Source organism: Schistocerca gregaria, chromosome 2 (assembly GCF_023897955.1).
Source record: "Schistocerca gregaria isolate iqSchGreg1 chromosome 2, iqSchGreg1.2, whole genome shotgun sequence".
NCBI classification, from domain to species: Eukaryota; Metazoa; Arthropoda; class Insecta; order Orthoptera; family Acrididae; genus Schistocerca; species Schistocerca gregaria.
Window position 1 is genome coordinate 306571844 of NC_064921.1, and position 13498 is coordinate 306585341.

At 43.7% G+C, this 13498-nt stretch overlaps 1 protein-coding gene across 1 annotated transcript in view; it reads left to right on the forward strand.

Annotated features, from left to right (window-relative positions):
* Positions 1-13498, forward strand: part of LOC126336930 (rap1 GTPase-activating protein 1) — an 824097-nt gene that overhangs the window by 761572 nt on the left and 49027 nt on the right. The window lies entirely within an intron of this gene.

The window sequence follows — 13498 nt, forward strand, 5'->3', positions numbered from 1 at the left end:
GTTCTAGTTCCCACAGCCGCCTCAAAGAGCCCATTGTCACCCCTGTGCGCCGTCCGCCAGATTAGCAAACTCACAACTGCTAGAGCGGCCGCAGACGAGTCTCTGTCTCTGTCACAGTTAACGTTCATAGTAAATGGAAAGTGTTGCCAACGTCAGCTACTACCAGCCCGGTTCTGCAGGTGATTAGAGGGAAAAAAAAATATTGTCACTATACTATAAGGGAGAGACTGACAGCGTGTAGTGAATGAGAGGAGGGGGAAGAATCACTAACACTCATTTGCAATGCCGCAAACTGTACGCGGTGCGACATTATTATTTTTCCGTTATCATAAATTGGAGACGCCTAACGTCGACAGTTGATGTTTCTAAATTAAGAGAAAATGAAAATTCAGTTGTTTGCAGTCACAATGAAAGTGAGGGTGAAATTTTACGTCCGTCCACCAGTTGCTTCTGTAGCTGAAGGGATCAATACTATGGAGCTATAATAAGCTGTTCATCTTATATCCTCCTTTCAAGACACTGTCCATTCCGTTCAACTGCTCTTCCAAGTCTTACAATGTCATCGGCGAACCTCAAAGCTTTTATTTCTTCTCCATGTATGGAAGTGAAACATGGACGATAAATAGTTTGGACAAGAAGAGAATAGAAGCTTTCGAAATGTGGTGCTACAGAAGAAGTCTGAAGATTAGATGGGTAGATCACGTAACTAATGAGGAGGTATTGAATAGAATAGGGGAGAAGAGGAGTTTGTGACAAAACTTGACAGGAAGAAGAGACCGGTTGGTAAGACACATTCTGAGGCATCAAGAGATCACAAATTTAGCATTGAAGGGCAGCGTGGAGGGTAAAAATCGTAAAGGAGACCAAGAGATGAATACACTAAGAAGATTCAGAAGGATGTAGGTTGCAGTAAATACTGTGAGATGAAGAATCTTGCACAGGATAGAGTAGCAAGGAGAGCTGCATCAGACCACTCTCAGGACTGAAGACCACAACAACAACAACAACAACAACAACAACAACAACAACATAGTAAGCTACTGGACTTGTGTATGTATCGACATGTGAACACCTGAGATGCTGCATAAAACGAAGTTTCTCAGCAAGAGATGTCAAACAGATGGACCAGGAATTGACAAAAAATGGTTTCTAGTGGAAAGTGAACTACGCGAAATCCGGTGAGCTGCCTGTAAAGACTTTGCAACCGGGGTCTTGTTCCCCCCCAGCCGATGTGAGCGTACGGTGTGTAAGATTCACACTGGAGCACTATCTCGCAGCGCCGCACTGCAGCAATTTAAAACCCACACTGCGGTCGTTAGCCTGTACTTAGCGCACCGCGTTCTCTTCCGGCATTTAAATGTGACTGCGCTCCCATGCGTGACCAACGAAGTGTATTTCATTTGCTGCAATTACCGCAGTGATGGAGTGACTCCCTAGTGGGCGGATTTTCAGCTGCCTGCCAGCTTTCACGACGCGCCGTATGTTGTCCTTATTCTTTGCTTTGCCACCCGTGAGCCATGTCAGATTAGAGAGACGCCCATAATATTTTTTGTGGGTTCTCTGCAAGTTGGAATTGAATGTGATGTGCGGATGTGCAGAAAAGATCATCGTCTCACTGGTTTCATTTGACTAATTTTGTTCATGAGATTTACTTAAAAAAAAATCCCTATGCATTTCTCTGAGAAGAAAAAGAGACTACAAACCCAATCAGGAGCCCAGACTTGAGTGCATGGTTTCTCCAGCGTAATTTTTGTTTTAGCTGGCCAAAATAGGAAATATAGAAGAAATGCAGGAAGAAGGAAGATTACGGTCTGGCGCTGAGGTTGTTAGAGAGGGGAAAGTGCGGAGGAAACGCAGAGGAAGATAAAAGGAAAACTTCTCGTCAACTGATCCAAATTCACAATTTTGAAATGTTGAGACATGCAATGTAGAAAAATATTTGCACTAAATGTTGACAATCGAAGAAGGGCATTTTCGGAAAAATTTCTTTCTCAAGTTACAGAAACTTGATTTTAAGCGGAGTGTTTTGAAGACTGCAACACCTGAAGGACATTTTTTATGCGGGTAGCAAGCGTACACGACAGAGTTAAGTACGCTAACAGTACGACTGTTTCTCACTTCCCAAGGTCCTCATTTTTACACCTCTGTGGAAACCGGTAGGCCTGTTTGTCGTGCGACAAGGGACACCATTCTGTCCCAGAAGTAGTTTTTAGGAAGATAACCTGCGATAGACTAAAAACTAGATAGACTAAAAACTAACGTTAGCAACTAGTACACTTTGACATCAGGCTACTTAAAAGAACATTATCTCACGTCTCTGAGCGGTATGTCCACATGCCACTTTCCCTTGGCGTGTTTAGTACCGATTGCGCTTTTGAAGGACTTAAAAATTTCTTTCTTATAAAAAGTGATTTATATCTTGATCACATTTTATTATTTCTTATTACACGATTCGGCACTCAGTCGTCGTCAGATCAACAATCAGTGTAATACACACTGATGAACCAAAACTTTATGACCAGCTGCTTAATAGCTTGTTTGTCCGTCTTCGAAACGAAATACATCACTCATTATGCATATCTCGGATCCGACAGTTTGTTGGTAGGTTTGTGTAGGTATGTGGCATTAGATGTCTACAAACAGTTCGTGTAATGCGCGCAAATAACGAGCCTCTGACTTGCGTACGCAGTGATGGCTTCCGATAGCAACCTAGATGGGTTCCACAGAATTTACATTAGGCGAATTTGGTCGCCGGGACATCAACGTGACTTTCCTATAGTGTTCCTCAAACCACTCTGTTGTGATTCTGGCTCCCACAATTATACTGCTGAAAGATGACACCGCGGGCAGGAAAGCCATCAAGAATGTCAGCAGCCGGTCTTCGATTGCTAAGTAACCTAAGTAGCACAATACTGCTCCCATCAGCCTGCGACAGTGGCTCGCTACGCATTCCGAGCCGCCGTTCACCTCAGTGACTGTGTTTGAAGACGACCAGCGACCTAGTGTAGGCAGAAATGTGATTCACTCCAAGAGCTGACACGTTTCCATTGATTGACAGTCGAATCCCCATGGTCCCATGCCCACTCCAGTCACAATTGACGATGTCGTTGGGCAGCACATGAACATGAGGGGATGGTCTGCTGCGGAGCTCCATATGATGAACAGTGTTCTCCGAAACACTTGTTAAGTGCACCATCAATCCTACTTTACAGAGCAGACAAGCCTCCGAACCCACGTTCTGTGAAGAGTCGTGGACCTCCAACCATTTACCTAGTAGTAGTTTCACTGTCCTAACTTTTTTCGTAGATGCTCAGTACAGTAGGACGTGCATATTCGACCAACTTCGGCGTTTTCGAGATATTCGTTCAGTTTCTTCGTAATGATAATCTGCGCTTTGACAAAATCGCTTATCTCAAGGGATTTCCCCATTCGCAGCTCATATCTTCGCTCGGGTGACCCCCGTAGGTGTCTACTCCAACTTACATACTTCTTTCTCTCTCTCTCTCTCTCTCTCTCACTCTCTCTCTCTCTCTCTCTCTCTCTCTCTCATTTCGCGGCGGGCCCTAGTTGGGTTGGGTTGTTGTCGGGGAGGTGACCAGACAGCGAGCTCATCAGTCTCATCGGATTAGGGAAGGACGGGGAATGAAGTTGGCCGTGCCCTTTCAAAGGAACCATCCCGGCATTGCCTGGAGAGATTTAGGAAAATCACGGAAAACATAAATCAGGATGGCTGGACGCGCGACTGAACCGTTGTCCTCCCGAATGCGAGTCCAGTGTGCTAAACACTGCGCCACCTCGCTCGGTGGGGCACTAGTCATAACGCTTTGGCTTGTTAGTGTAATACGCCAAATGGTACTTCCCCGTACCATGAACAAGCGAGTATTCAAGTACTGATCTGAGGACTGCTTAGGGCCAAAACGGATAATCAGATCCGGTCGCGGAATTAAAACCACAGTGGTAATGCAATGAAGCTATTCGCTGATGTGTTGCGCTGTGTCCCCTACTATGCCCGCCGGTTGTGTCACTGCACAGAGAGCACACGAAGATACCTAGCCCACAACGTCTCCTGCCAAAAAGTGTGAATTGCGTGCTCACTTTCAATTTATTCACGCTTCGGGGTTCCGCCTGTTTTCATGCAGCCTCCGTAGCGTAACTGTCTTATGTGATAGCAAAGTGCGGCAATGGTGCAAGAACTTTGAAGTACGGCATACAAACAAGGTGGTCAGAGAAGGAAGCGAGTATCAACCGATGATCTTGTCCAGCTAGTGGACCAGACGATTTGAGGAAATCATTTACGAAGGGTAATTAAGAACAAGCGAAGAGGAGTGTTGTCCTTCATGACAGAGCTCGGCCACATACTGCTGATTCAACAAACACGGTCCGGACTTTGCTTCCTCTGGTTTTTATCTGTTTGTTTACATGAGTCACTGGCTATGACAATTTGGCACAAATAACTAGCTGCAGTCCAGCAAAGAGAATGGCGGAAGCACAAGTGTGGCAAAGTTGGCACCATGTCACGACAAATACTTAAGTTGGAGCGGCGACTTTGTCGAAAAATAGCTGGAAGATGTAGCTAAATATTTCAAAGAAAACATTTTTGATTTTCACTGTGGTTACCATTGCGCGACCGTTCGCTCCTTGTAAAAAAAAAAGGAAGCGCCCTTATAATTAAGTGCAACCAAGACTAGAAACAAAGAAAAAAATTGTGTATACTTGCGTAAATATGGCCGATGGCCCGTAGAAAGACGTCCTGTCTCCGTTATCAATTTTCTTATTTAGTTATTTTGCCGGATGCCCTCCCTGACGCAACAGTAAACTCGTTCTGTGTGTTATTGCGTTTTATGTGTCTATGTATCGTATTCTCTGAAGCGAGACTTGGCGACCAGTCCAGCATTTACCTAAACGAGCATGGGAAACCGCCTAAAAACCACAATCAGGCTGGCCGGTGTCGTTAATCCTCCAGGCGGATTCGATTCGTATCTAGCTCATCTCCTTGTATCACAAAATATGGCATTGCACGTTTCGCTGTACGAGCAGCTCACACAACTAAGTAATACTAAACCGGATAAAAAGTAGACTCTGTACTGTCTCAGACCCAAAGCTAAGTATAAATAAGGAGTGTGCAGATATGTTACGTACAGTCGAACTTGTGCTCGGAGGCTCAATAAGCAGTCAAAGACAATAAAGAAAAAAGATTGTATGAACTGTAGTTGTAATCGTAATTATTAAGGAGGGTGTGTATGTTAAAGATTTAACCGTATTTCTCAGGTCGTCTTCAGATGTTTTCCTCGTTTTTGATACCGTTCTGCATGTTTAGTACCGACCACCCTGCTGCTTATCGTACCCCAAGTACATTTTATTACACTTCTTGTACTGATAAAGCAGAAGATAAACTGTTAAATACTCCAAAATACAACAGTTTTCTACTCTAGAATGAATTGTACCATGCACGAAGTAGTTTCGCTTTGATTTGCTTCCGACGGCGCAAAGTAGCTACCTGCGATTCCTCAGTAGAAATATAATTCTGCATCCGATAAAATCCACTTATACGCGGCATAGATGATTCTGAACATGTGGTAGATAGTTCGTTGGCCTCCGGGGGTCCATCCTCATTGCAGTTATCATGTAGCAAAGCTACTTTCGGTGTCATGTACTTTCGGAGGGGCACTTACTGCGTTCCGCAGGTGATGAAGTGAAAGTCGTCTGCGCTCCGTGATTTAATGTCAGAAACACTAATGTTTTGAGGTCGCGGTGGACAGCCTCGTAACATGCTGTGAAATCACTGACGAGGCTGTAGTATATTACTGGAAAAAAGTCTCCAAGAGTTCTTAGGTTTAGAATTAGGATATTTTTAAAATGTTCATTTAATTCTAATTATAAAGGAGATTTACGGATTACAACGCTTTTGTCGGATTTGTGGCGTTCTCCTACGCTAGTAGTCTAAAACATGACGAAAGCTGAGTGTCTCCTAGGAAGGATGGTTGCTACATATACTTGCTTTTCGTCCGTTTCGACAACTGCAGAAGAAGGAATCGGCCATAGTTATGTTACAGGAACAATTTCGCAATTCACGCGGATGGTTACGAAAAATCTGACTACGTCTGAACCCACCGTGGGTAGGTGGATTGGTGGAAACTTTCATTGGTCCCTGCTCGAGGCACTAGGAACCTCATTCGACTGTAGCAAGCTGTATACACCGGTTTTCGAGTTGGTGCTTCGCGCTGTTCGAATAGATTAATATTGTTGCTGTGCCCGTAAAGGACTTCAATAAGAAGTCATTGATTGTAGATGGTCAGCTGGAGTAGGATAGTTTCGAAAATTACGGAGTAGGGTGAATTCCTCAGTTCAGTAGCCTTGGATACGAGTATGGAACAATTTAGTACAGGATTTTTTTAAAGCATTAGCCGTTCTATTCAGTTGTGCCTTGTTTTGCTTATACCCAATATATCCGACGTTTTATATATTCTCAATCTTTGCCTGGCCCTACGATTCTATCCAACATTCTCCTCCCCTCTCTTCTGCATCATCCAGTGGCATGTTAAATACCGTAGCAGGTATCCTTCCAACCTGTTACAGGTTTTCCGTAGATTTCTTTCGACACCTGTTCTTCCTAGCATCTCTTCAGTTCGAGTTTCATCTGCTCACTTTCTATGGAATATCTGTCAAGAATTCAGTTTAAAATCGGTCCAGTAGAAGTATTAAGTGACGCAGCCATCAAAGAAACGTTTATACGCGTTTTGGAAACAAGCCTCTTTCTAGAAATCTCCAGTCGAATATGAAAATATTCCCTTGCAGAAGGGCCCGAGGGATTTATTTCCCCCATACTTATCCATATCGAGCTTTTCGTCAGTCTTTAATGATCTCGACGTCGATGGCACTTTTAAACTCCCTTAAACAGACAAGTGATCGTACGGTTTCCTTAATAAATAAAAAAGTCTATGTACTTAGTACATGAAAGTGTCGTAAGGAAAAAGTCTAACAGTCCATTATTAGGCTTGGTTACTGCTTTTGAAAGAAGCAACATTGGAATTACCTGTAGCGGTAGGGACCATTAGAGGCAGAGCACCTGCTCAAATGGACAAGTGTGTGAACTTTTAGTAGTAAATATTCTACCACCGATCCAGGAAATCCCACGAGAGACCTAAATATGGAGGCCGGGACAGGTATTTCAACCTCTGTTCTCCCATTCACGACTCCGGTGGCTCAGTCACGACTGCGCCACTCCCGATCCGATTTTCTGCACCCAAGTCAGCCTAAGTCAGCCTTCCATACGGTAGGTGTCTGTGTGATATGCGGCACGGACACACCCTGCCGAAATGGCGTTGGCGTGACAAAGCGAAACGGAAACAGCGTTAAGTGTGCAGCCTCGGTCGGCCCACTGCTGTTTATCTACAACGCTGGAACTGGCGTCGACACCGACCGTTCAAGAGCTGCTCCAAATATTACGTTCCGTAAGAGATTTATAGCACCGTCCGGCGCAGCGATTTTGCCTTTCGGAATTATTAAGCCGTATCTTTTGATTTACGCGCGTAAGTTACCGAGTCCATAACTTACGAGGGCAAAAAAATTCTGCGCCCGCCACCGAGCGATTTAAAACTTCTGGCGACGGGGCAGCAGCAGCAGCAGCAGCAGCAGCGCAGAAGGAAAGTAGTACTAGTATGACGAACTGCGTCGAGAGTTTCTTTTCCGAATTGTCGGAATAAACACTTCCTCGCGGAGACAGTTTTTCACTGTCTAGCGGGGCGCTATTCACGGAATGGCGCAGGTGATGAATGGGAAAGAAACTTGGTAAGAGGAGTGCCCTCGTATTTATAAATATGCAAATGGCGCACCCCCTCCTCTCACGCTTTGTTCGACCCGCGTGTTATCTGATTTGTAGTTGGGCGGCGATTGTTCTCGTTTCCACGGGACCGTTGCCCGCCGGAAACAATAGCTGGCTAATTGCATCACCGAATTGTTTGATGAAATTTAATTGCACCGTAATTAATGTGCTTTTGTCGTCGGTAGGATAACTGCTTGTGTGGAGCTGCCGAAAACTCACTCCCCCCCCCCCCCGGTTCCTTCATCTCACAGCACCACAGTTTTCCTTGAAATCGAACAATAAGCTTGTAGCAGCTCTTGTTGGAGGCCGCTTATCTGTTTACTTGAGACGTGATAAATTTGTGTATAAGAAACGTTATTAATTAGAGTTCATTGGCACAGTATCAGTTCACGGGAATTGAACACAATAACGATATTGGAATGTAATGACTAGAGCCCAGATGTTCATCCACTATCAAATCCTAAAACGTGCATGCATTCATGCAGTATATTATGACTAAACGTACACAATGAGACAACCACACAATAAAAATACGCGGTATCGAAATCAGTTGTACAGGGATTCCGAAACTGTCTGAAAAGCTTGTAAGGGTGTCAAAGGTTTAGATTGTACTGCAAAATACTTGTTAAGAAAAGAAATCGAAACACTGCGCTGTTTCCGAGCCATTCAGGCCGCTGAGCGAACAAATTCAAGCGATCCGCCAGATGCAGTTAGTGTGAACTGTTCTCATAGCGTAGAACAGTACGCCACGATAGTTCTTGGGGGAAAAAAAGCTAAATGGTCAGCGTGACGGGCTGCGTCCTAAGGGGTCCGAGTTCGATTCCCGACTGGTCGAGGATTTTCGCCGTTCAGGGACTGGGTGTTTTGTCGTCTTCTTCATCATTTCATCCCCATCCGGCGCACTCGTTTCCATTCCCATAGCGTAGAACAGTAGATAATAGCGCATGATACTCCGCAGTTATGGCTTGGGATCGATTTTTACAATTTTTGTATCGGTCTCTTGTTCGCTTTTAGGAAACCAAACTAAGAACACGTTGGACGGCGTCTCTAATTTGCGCGCGGAGGTCTGTTTGTCTAACTCAGAAAAGGTGCAACGTATCGAATTTTTTCTTAAGTTTTTTGGCAGCACAACCCACCCTACAACACCCTTAAAAGCTTTTCAGACTGTTTCTGCCCACATTTTATACTTATTTCTATTTCTTCTAAAATAATACACAACTACCAGTTTCTTCGAGTTTCCTGCAGTTGAACTCGTGCGTTTATCTGATGCATTTTCAACGACTGGGAGATGCACACTTACGTGAAGAAATTTTGAAGGAAGACATAACAAATTGAAAGCGTTTTACGTTTTCGCAACAAAATACTGAAACACGTACGCTTGAAATAAGTGAAACATGTAAGTCTGAAACACGATTGAAATTACGTAACTGTCAGTAGTCTGAAACACACATTAGAATGGCATGTGAAAGTGTATTCGCTTTGCGCAATGGTAACACCCTTCGCACTGCTCTTTGTTAGTACCGGTACTTTAAATTGTATAGTCAGCAAGCAGCTATTGTGCAGGGCTGTCGCTTAGCATACATTTTAATTAAATCGGATATGACTGAGACAATAACTTCCTGAGAAAAATAGATAATCAAAAATAACATGGAACTCATATTGATTTGGGATGAGTAACAATATGACACTAACTTTAAAACTTGTATTTTGACTCTTCGAAAATTAATTATCTTCAATTAATACACTCAATGAACTGTTTATTCATTAACAATTACCTTTACAAAATCTATGGATGTGAGTGCTATACTTTGTCTGAATCTTCACTTGTGAATACGTGCATTGCATTAGTAACGAAACAAGTTTCTTTACTTTAATTATTTCCAACTTCTACTGAGATTTCTTCTACAATTAGCAAATAAAAAATCATTAGTGCCCCTAGCGAGTAAATATATATCCAGCACACATCAGATACAACACGTCTTTACACTTGACTCCTCCATATGTCTCTCGATCTAAAGTTACTCAACACATTACCAATAACATCTTGAATGAGCGATAGCTGTTGAGCAGTGACGCTGCTACACAGTCGATAGTACATTTAACATCTCTGGTTCAATGTAACATTTTCTTTAAAAAATTGCATTAGTTTACGCTGTGTATATGCCTTTGAATATATTTCGTTGTTAATTTCCAAAATTTAAAATCAGGATTTTATCCGATAACTTTGTTCAGAGTATCTTTTCCTGCAACACTCTTTTCTCCATAGGATGATAGCACAAAAAGATTTTTCAACCTCTTCAGTACTTGTCAAAGTTTCTACCAATGGTAGACCTTGTGCTGTTGCGCCTCGGTTAGGACGTTTACTTTCCTTCCAATATTGAAACTGCAGACGAAGATCTCCCATGAACTCCGTGTATTCTTTAGTTTCTGGGTTAGGGCGATACGAACAAAAAAGTGAAAGTGGGGGTAAGAGTTAATTAAAATGAATGTGAAAATGAGAGGTATGGTTGGAGTTCCATCAGGTTAAAAGATAACTGAGTTAAGCATCAAATGTGACGATATGCCCTCCTCCTTGGCTGACGGCATTAATACCGATTCCGTCAGATCATCGAAGTTACGTTCTGTCGGGATTGACTAGCACTTGGTAGGGTGACCACCCCGTCTACCGAGCGCTGTTGGCCAAAGGGGTGCACAGATCCTTGTAAGGCCAATTGAAGAGCTACATGGTTGAGAAGTAGCGGCTCCGGTCACGAAAACTGACGACGGCCGGGACAGCGGTGTGCTGAACACATGCCCATTCATATGCGCATCTAGTGACACCTATCGGGTGAGGATGACACGTCGGTCGGTCGGTGACGTTGGGTCTGCCGAGGCATGATCGGACGAGTTTGCCCTCCTCCATGTTACCACGAATGGCACAGAACTCTCTTTTCTATTGGAAATGCTAGACAAGCGAGATGGGACACGGAGATGGTTACACTTCACTAACCTGATCTCTTCTACACTGGACTCGTATTCGGGAGGACGATGGTTCAATCCCGCGTCCGGCCATCCTGATTTAGGTTTTCCGTGATTTCCCTAAATCATTCCAGGCAAATGCCGGGATGGTTCCTCTGAAAGGGCACGGCCGGCTTCCTTCCCCATCCTTCCGTAATCCGATGAGACCGATGACCACGCTGTCTGGTCTCCTTCCCCAAACAACGAACGAACGAACGAACGATCTCTTCTATAGATGTCGTTGCGAAGTGCAGATGTAGCGCTGAGGACACGATGTTCTTGAAGTGAAGCTATAATATAACTGGCAAGTTGGTTCAAATGGCTCTGAGCACTATGGGACTTAACATCTGTGGTCATCAGTCCCCTAGAACTTAGAACTACTTAAACCTAACTAACCTAAGGACATCACACACATCCATGCCCGAGGCAGGATTCGAACCTGCGACCGTAGCAGTCCCGCGAGTCAGCTAAGGCTCTCGATTCTGCTAAATGAAATGGAACGCCAATAGCTTTTTCTATTGATAACATACGAAGCAGATACATCTATAAACAGCTAATAAGACATTCTGCGTAAGTACCATTACTGAGACACACCTACTATAGTTAATATTAGAATCAGTCAGAATCGTATTACATTATATCTTGTAGAAAACACGTTCACAAAATTGTATATGCACTATTACTCTGTTCTTCTCTGCGGCGGTATTTGAGTACATTTATGTGGCACGCTTTCGAAATCTTAACTGAGCGACCGGCAACAGGAATTACATTGTTCATCACCTCGCGCCAGACTGACTAGACAGCCCGAATCACTTCGCTTCGTGGCGCTGTTTTGGCGGGAGCCTTAGGTGTACGAAGTGCATACTCCGAATATCGTTATTCTAATGCTAATGAAAATTGTTATAAAATTGAGATCTGGAATAGGTATATATTCAGCGTGGTAGACAATAAAACTAAATCGGAATTAAATCAGATATTAATAAACGGATCTAATACATTTGGCACGCTGGCTCCTGCGTCGGCAACCAATCAGATTATCCTCATACTAAACTGAAGCAATTTCCCATGAAACTGGTACTCAATGTGAAAACTGTTGTCTTCCTTTCACCCCATCTCTTACGTCATGCCTCTTATACTGTAATCTCAGCGAAACTATGGAATCTTGGGAAGGATCCTATGGCTCCAAAGCCGGAAATATCACAGAATATTGCTAATTGGTTTGCAGTCGGCAGGCCACAAAAATGGTTCAAATAGCTCTGAGCACTATGGGACTTAACATCTGTGGTCATCAGTCCCCGAGAACTTAGAACTACTTAAACCTAACTAACCTAAGGACATCACACACATCCGTGCCCGAGGCAGGATTCCAACCTGCGATCGTAGCAGTCGCGCGGTTCCGGACTGAGCGCCTAGAACCGCGAGACACCGCGGCCGGCAGCGGGCAACATCCACGTGTCATACATGCCTTTGCTTTTCATAATAATAACATTAAAGTTTATGATACGTTTTAGTAATAATAATAATAATATTAATAATAATAATAATAACTTGTCTTTATCAATGCTTAGTACGTTGCCGTAGCATAACTTCCAAGAAATTGCGGTACAGAGAAAGTAGCATTTGAATGACATTCGTCGTATGATTTGGGAATTATTATGTTCACGCGTTTGATTTAGGAACTGTAACAACAACCACCTCTCACACCTTTGACAGCGTCGTAAATCATACCACATAAAATCAATGTGTTCATTCACCATTATCAGTATTTCACTAGCACTGCGATTATGAACCCAGGTCTGCCGGCTATAGCTGTGCAAGAGTCTAAGACAGGTGAATTCTGTTTATTTGAGTTACTTCTGTTTACATTTTTCTTTAGTGGAGGGTCTTTCCCGTCCCGTCGTGCCTTGTTCAACCACCTCTGGTTTGCCACTTCCATCCGAGGAACATAGACTCTGTTGGTTTTGTTGGCAGGAGGTATTCTCAACCTATAAATGGGCGCATATTCCTACCTTGGATGTTCTGAGCAAATGGTCGAGCGTAATCAGCTTAAAAAAAAATCTTGTGTTAAACATAAGCTATTTTTTGAGACTTAGTTTTCTTGCTACTTTAGTGGCTCTGAGCACTATGGGACTTAACATCTATGGTCATCAGTCCCCGAGAACTTAGAACTACTTAAACCTAACTAACCTAAGGACATCACACAACACCCAACCATCACGAGGCAGAGAAAATCCCTGACCCCGCCGGGAATCGGAACCGCGCGACTGCTATGGTCGCAGGTTCGAATCCTGCCTCGGGCATGGATGTGTGTGATGTCCTTAGGTTAGTTAGGTTTAATTAGTTCTAATTTCTAGGCGACTGATGACCATAGATGTTAAGTCGCATAGTGGTCAGAGCCATTTTTTGAACCGCCGGGAATCGAACCCGGGAACCCGGGCGTGGGAAGCGAGAACGGTACCGCACGACCACGAGATGCGGGCTCTTGCTACTTTAGTCTCCAAAAGTTATTTCATATATTTGGGAAATGATATGTATAAAATTCATATAGTTTCATGATAAGCTCCACGAACCCCGTTCTTTGTACCGCCGCCAGTCTCAGATAGTGAGCCATGTGAAAACAGTGACCTTCGTCCATAACAAATAACTCCTCGCTTGCGTGCTGTGCACGGGGACAGGGTT